The 7,454-nt window shown below is 36.7% G+C and overlaps 1 pseudogene; it reads right to left on the bottom strand.

Annotated features, from left to right (window-relative positions):
- Nucleotides 1-998: 998 nt before the first annotated feature.
- On the bottom strand, nt 999-6,961 carry LOC131198225 (large ribosomal subunit protein uL23-like; annotated as a pseudogene).
- Nucleotides 6,962-7,454: the final 493 nt, after the last annotated feature.

Below are 7,454 nucleotides of genomic sequence, written 5' to 3'. Positions count from 1 at the left end.
ATTTACCAAAAACACTTAGGAGAATTCACCCCGTTTTCCATGTGAGCTTGCTGAAACCTGAACACACATCTACTTTCCGTCCTAACCATACACCCCCTCCTATACCAATTCTCATAGAAGGCGAACAACACTTTGAAATAAAAGAAATTTTAGATTCAAGAAAACATAGAAATAAAGTTCAATATCTCATTGCTTGGAAACACTTCCCTTTATCCCAAGCTGAATGGGTGAACAAAGAAGATGTTCGTGCTTCAGAAAAGATAGCACAATTCTATAAAAAATATCCTGACAAACCCTAACTTCTCTTTTTTCTTTCTAGGACTGACGTCCTTGTTGCAGGAGGGCCGAATGTCAGCCTCCACTCCAATCTTCGTATACTTTTGAATGATTATATCAGTAGATAGAATGTGAAATGTTTATTTCTGTATTATAAAACTATTAAGGAAATGAGATGTATCATACCACCGTACAGGGTAAGGGAAAGGAGCCTATTAAGAGTGTCGGCTGACATAACAGTGGGGGAGGGGTGATTAACGACTGAGTGTTATCAGCGCGGGCTTTCCTAACAGACACTGCATTCCTAGGATGACTGACATCTAGAGACCTGTGGAAGAAGATTACCACGAGGGGCCGAGAAGGAGCTGGCATTGGACCAGACCAGCTTGACCTCCTGGAGGAGGAGGGACAATTGGGGGGATATGATATGTTAGCCATATTTTGTCTCAGATCCAACTTAGCTTTGCTGCTATCAAGACTATAAATAGTAAAAGTACTTTTCTTTATTCCAAATGAAGTCAAGGTGAATTCTTTCCTAATTATAGTCGGAGGTAGCCTGACATTTATTATACTGTTCTGGTAGTATCCCCAGCAGAAATATTTCTGATTTCAAATCTATGTGTTGTTTTATCATTTTTTCTAACCAAGTATGTATTTTAGTCCAGTATGTTTTTGCCTTTGGGAATGTCCACCACATATGATAATATGAACCTGTTGTCTGATTACACTTCCAACATTGAGTTGGCCAAATCGAGCGCGTCATAATCTGAAGCGAGATGGACATAGGCTTTTTTCTCCCCGTCGGGCCGATCAAGGTGTTGACTTTGGCCACGTCAATATCATACAGCTTCTTGACCGTCTGTTTAATCTGGCACCTGTTGGCCTTCACATCTACAGTGAAGACCACAGTGTTGTTGTCGTCAATTTTCTTCATGGCCGACTCTGTGGTCAGTGGGAACTTGATGATGGCATAATGGTCAAGCTTGGGGCGCTCTTCCGGGGATACTTGGGCTGCCGCCGTAACCGCAAGGTCTTTGGTCTCTGGAAGGTGGGAGATGTCCAGATTTTCTTTTTCTTGTGACTGTGGACCCCTTTCAAGACAGCTTTCTTGGCTTTAAGTGCAAGATTTTGCCTCCGCCTTCGCTGGGACAGCCTCCTTCTTCACCATCTTGGCTGGGTGGAAAAGTTTTCAAAATTTTTTGCTAACCTCGCTGGTGGGCCATACAAAACATTTTGTATAGGTTTTCCTTATAGGCCATTGATATTGTTAATTTACAGTTTCTGTCCCACGATTTCTGCCATTTGTCTAGTTCTATTGAATAACCAAAGTTTTTAGCCCATCTTAACATTGTTCCTTTCACTTGCTCTTCTTCCATTTTAATACTCAGTAAGTGGCTATAATTTTTTAAAATTAATTTTTCGCTTGTCCTTAGTAATATCTGGTCTAGTTCTGTTGGTTCTTTTATAGAAACCATGCATTCTTGCCTCTTTTTCATATCTTGATTGTATTTGCACATATGGCCACCATGCTAGATCGATCACTTATTTATTTATTTTATTTATTTATTCAGTTTGTATACTTCCCTTCTCCCGAAGGATTCAGGGCAGTTTACAGTCAATAAAAATACATATAATACAGGTTAAAAACAATATTAAAAACTGATTCAATATATGGCATAGAAAAGCTAAAATAAAAATAAAAAAACCCATTTAAAACTGCATTTAGGCTAGCCCTGCGCGATGGAACAAAAGCGTCTTCAGCTCGCTGTGAAAGGTCTGGAGGTCGGGAAGTTGACGAAGCCCTGGAGGCAGCTTATTCCAGAGGGCTGGAGCCCCCACAGAGAAGGCCCTCCCCCTGGGGGTCGCCAGCCAACATTGTTTGGCTGACGGCACCCTGAGGAGGCCCTCCCTGTGGGAGCGCACAGGTCGATGGGAGGCTACTGGGCAGTAGGTGGTCCCGTAAATAACCCGTTCCAATGCCATGGAGCGCTTTAAAGGTAGTAACCAATATCTTGAATTGCACCCAAAAGACCACCGGGAGCCAGTGCAGACCGCGCAGGAGCGGTGTCACATGGGAGCCTCGAGGTGCTCCCTCTATCACCCGCGCAGCTGCATTCTGGACCAGTTGGAGTTTCCGGGTGCCCTTCAAGGGGAGCCCCATGTAGAGAGCATTGCAGTAGTCACCTTGGTTAATAAATTCTTGTTTGCATTTTAGTTCCCCTTTATCATTCAAAGTGTCCTTATACTTTACAATTTTTTCCATATTAATCGCATTCGGATGAATCAGTGCCTCCATTGTGGAGAGCCAGACTAGTATTTTTATATAGTGTCTTTCTTTAATTTCCCCCCATACTAACAGTAGTACAATTCTAACAAGGTGCCTTTGAAAATATCCATGTATTATATTTTTCCCATACCATAAAAAGGCATGCCACCCCAGTTGGAGATCATGTGCCTCTAAAGTTAATAGTCTTTTGTGTCTCAAGTTTACCCATTCCTTTCACCCAGACAAGTGCAGAAGCCTGGTAGTATAGCTCCCAGTCTGTCAACCTAAGGCCCCCTTTCAGTTTAGTATCTTGAAGCAGTTTCAATCATATTCTTGCTTTTTTCCCTTGCCAAATATATTTTAGTATCATTTTGTTTAGTACTTCAAAAAAAATTCTTAATTTTATCAGAATTATTTGGAATAAGAATAACAATCTCAGCAAAATGTTCATTTTTACTGTAGCTATCCTTCCTATCAACAATAGCTGCAGGTTTTTCCATTTCTCCAAATCTAATTTAATTTGTTGTAACAGTTTCGTATAATTATCTTCTTTTATAGTTGCGCATCTTGCTGTTAACTGAACTCCTAAGTATTTGACTTTCTTAGATATCTTTTTTTTTGTTTTTGTTTACATTTATACCCCGCCCTTCTCCGAAGACTCAGGGCGGCTTACAGTGTATAAGGCAATAGTCTCATTCTATTTGTATATTTTTACAAAGTCAACTTATTGCCCCCCCAACAATCTGGGTCCTCATTTTACCTACCTTATAAAGGATGGAAGGCTGAGTCAACCTTGGGCCGGGCTTGAACCTGCAGTAATTGCAGGCTTCTGTGTTCTCAATAACAGGCCTTACCAGCCTGAGCTATCCGGCCTCTGAATATCTATCTTTTCCATCAACTCTTTTTTTGTTTCTCTGTGACATTTTAAACTAGTATTTTACCTCACTGTACTCTGCTATTATTTTTATTAACTTGGGTCCAGATTCTTGTGGTTCTTCGAAAATAAATAGCAGGTCATCTGTGAATGCCTATAGCTTATATTCTTCTATTTTTATTTCCATTCCTTTTATTTCTGAGTCTTGTCTAATATTTCTATTTAGTACTTCCAATATTAATATAAATCCAATATTAATATAAATAGTAGTGGGGACACTGGACATCCTTGTCTTGTGCCTTTTCTTATGTTAAAGTTCTTGGTCATATCCCCATTAATCATCACTTTTGCAATTTGCTTGGAATATATTGCCTCGAACATGTTAATAAATCTATCCCCAAATCCATTTATTTTAATTGTAATAACATAAATTACCAAATGCTTTCGGTGTATCTAAGAATATCAATGCCATTTGTTTTTCAGGATGCATTTCATAATATTCCAATGTGTTCAAAATAATTCTAATTTTCTTAATTTGCCTTTTAGATAAAAATCCGTTCTGGTCTGAGTGTATAAATTCATTCAGGAATCTTTTTAATCTTTCTGCAATTATTAAGGCATATATTTTGTAGTCTGCATTTAATAGAGATATTGGCCTATAATTTTTATCTGCATTAAATCTGATTCTTCTTTTGATATTAGAGTTATATTTGCTTCAATCCATGTGTTTGGAATTTTGGCCTCTAACAGTACTTCATATAAACTTCCAACATTGGCAAACCCAAAGTGTCTTGTAAACCTTTATAAAGTTCTGCCGGTAATCCATCTGTTTTTTTCTCACTTGATCATCTCGGTTAGTTCCATCATTGTTATCTTTTCATTTAGCATAACCTTCACTGTTTCAGGTAATTTGGATAATTCAGCTTTCTCCAAATATTGTTTTATTTTTTCTTCTGACACCTTCTGTTGATTATATAGTTTTTCATAGTAATTCTGGATTATTTTCTTTTTAGTTTCATTTTGATAGTGAAGGATTCCCTTTTCATCTAACAAGTTGTGTATGTTTCTTCTGTTTCTCCTTTTTCAATTTATATGCTAGCCATCTTCCTGGTTTGTTAGCATTTTCAAAGAAGTTATGTTTTACTCTTTTAATCTTTCATGTAGTTCTTCTGTTTCCATTAAACTCAGTTTATGTTTTACTAGTTCCATTTGTTTTTTTTAATTTCTTTTTAGTGGTTCTTTCTGTAATTATTTCCAGTTTTTTTGTGTTCTTCTGCTAATCTCTTTTGTGTTTGTCTCTTTTCCTTGTTCTTTTTTGCTGTATAGGTGATCACTAATCCCAGGATGTATGCTTTTGCTTTATTCCATACATTTTGTAGTGAAGACTATTCTTTTTTATTCTCCTTGAAAAAGAAGTCCATTTCTTTCTCCATTGTTTCTATGAACTCTTTATCATTTAATATTGCTTGATTCAACGTCCTTCTCACTTTTTTCCTTTGACTTTCCATTTTATTTTCATTGGGTTATGATCTGCCCATTTGTTTTAATTTCTATCTCTTGTACATTTGTTCTTAATTCTGGTGTCATCCATATCATATCTATTCTTGACCATGATTGATGTCTATCTGAGTAAAATGTATATTGGTTTTTCTCTAAGTTCATTTCTCTCCATGTATCTTGAAGTGATAGTTCTTTGATCATTTTAAAGAAGGTCCTAGGGAGTGTTTTCCATGCCTTTTTACCTATTTTCCTGCTTCTATAGTCCAGTTTTGCATCCATAATTGCATTGAAGTTGACGAAGTCCTGGGGGAAGCTCGTTCCAGAGGGTAGGGGCCCCCACAGAGAAGGCCCTCCCCCTGGGGGACGCCAGCCGACATTGTTTGGCTGACGGCACCCTGAGGAGGCTCTCCCTGTGGGAGCGCACGGGTCAGTGGGAGGCAAACAGTGGCAGAAAGTGATCCCGTAAAATGGCCCCTGCAACAAGCAAGAACCTCACATAGCCACAAAAAGCTCAAAAACCAACTTTCACACTTTACACACACACAACACAACACAACTGACTCACACACATGCACACACAAAATGCCACATACAACTTTGTGAGATTGTGTGTGCTTGTGTAGTTAGAGTGAAACACTACAGAAACACACCAAATCTCAGCTTCACAAATATTTTATTTTATTATTTTATTTTATTTATATTTTTTAGATCAGGGGTTTAAAAGTTTACTACGTTATTTTTGAATATGGACTTCTTGGAGACAAATTAAGTCAAATTAAGTCAAATACTATTGGCATAATAGTGTTAAATTTTAATTTGGGGTTTTATTAATATTTTTAAAATTTTAGAACTAAATTTTAATTATCAGCCTTTTTTGTAATTTGCTAGGTTTTAAATGTTTTAAATTTGTATATATTTCGTGTTTTACCTTGGCTGTACACCGCCCTGAGTCCTTCGGAAGAAGGGCGGTATAAAAATTTAATAAAATAAAATAAATAAATAAAAGTTTAATTTTTGTAGTTTTGCGAAGGTTTTTTTCCTTTTCATTAGTGAATTCAATCCATTTATGTTAATTGATAGCATCTGTATTTCTTCTTCCATTTTCTCACTTGTATATAGGTTGTATTGTCCTAGTTGATCTTATTTCTCTCTGTTCCTTTTCTTTTGCTCCTTCTCGTTCTGTTTTCTCAGACTCACTTTCTTCTTGCCGTGTAGTCTTTTCCACATTTACTAGTTCTTTTTGTCCTTCACGTCCCTACTTCCTCTCCCCTTCCCCTGTTCTTCAGTAGTTCCAAATTGATATTCATAAAATTCATTTGCTTTATCTAATGAGTCCAATCTATATATTTTTTCATTCCAAGTTACCAAAATTTCCTCTGATATCAGCCATCTGAAATTTACATTGTTTTTAATCAGCCTGTCAAGAATTCATATTAATCAGACCTGTCAAGAATTCATATTGTCTTCTTAGCTTTCTTATTCTTCTTGGCACCTGTTTTAGCCCCACAATTTCTTTGCCTTTATATTGCAGAGGTTCATCTCTCACCTTTTTAAAGTATTTCAACTCTTATCATCTTCTTGAGAAATCTGACATGAACTTCGCTTGGGAGATTATGTCTTCTCATGTAGGTTGTGTGTATTCAAAATATTTCATTAATCTCTGCTTGCATTTCCTGCTTTGTAATTTGTAAAGCATTTGCCAGCTATTCTGTCATTATATCAAATAGGTCTTCTCCTTTTTCCTCTTCTATGTTTTGGAATCTCAGGAAATGTGACCTTTTCCATTTGCAACAAAATCACTTTTCTCTCCAACTCTTTATTTCCCCATGTAAGCCTTTCGTTAATATTCTCCCTTTTTTTTCTCAGCTTGCTCTGATTTTTCCTCTATTATCTGAATCCTTTGTTCATTTTTTTCTGTCATCTGCTGGAAATTACCTATTTTTGACATTCATATCATATATCATTTCTTTCGCCTCTTCCAACTCACTTTTCACCTCATTATGATTCTTTGTTATCACCTCCTGTAAAGATTGAAACATCGTCATCACCTCTTTTTGAAATGAATTTGATTTCTCTGCTTGTAACATGCTCTCTGTTGATATTTGACTTGATGGACTTGATGTTGATGCTGCAGATAATGGTTCAGATATTGATTTCTTTCCTACTTTGCTTAAATTAGGATTGCTTGCCATTTCTGCTTGTATCTACTTATGTCTATTAACCAGGTTAATTGGGACCTTAATTTGGTAAAGTACACCATAGTTCAAAGCATAGTTCAAAGCCTTTCAATATTTTCACTCTGCATCTCCAAATTTTCAAAATAAGCAGTCTACAAGTGCTGTTTTGTTTCAAACTCCTTTCCAAAAATAACCACCCTAGTCATAACAGACTTCTTTATTCCACTTTTAGTATCCTCTCCAACCATTAGGTGTCGTGCTTACTTAGTTTTCTGTTTTTATTGCAGTATTTATTTTGAAGGGGAAAAAAACCCCTTTTAAAGTCCATCAAACTAAATAACCATAAAATCAGTTCCAATTT

The sequence above is a fragment of the Ahaetulla prasina genome, chromosome 4 (genome assembly GCF_028640845.1).
Source record: "Ahaetulla prasina isolate Xishuangbanna chromosome 4, ASM2864084v1, whole genome shotgun sequence".
Classification (NCBI taxonomy): Eukaryota; Metazoa; Chordata; class Lepidosauria; order Squamata; family Colubridae; genus Ahaetulla; species Ahaetulla prasina.
This window is presented reverse-complemented; position numbering and strand designations above follow the sequence as displayed.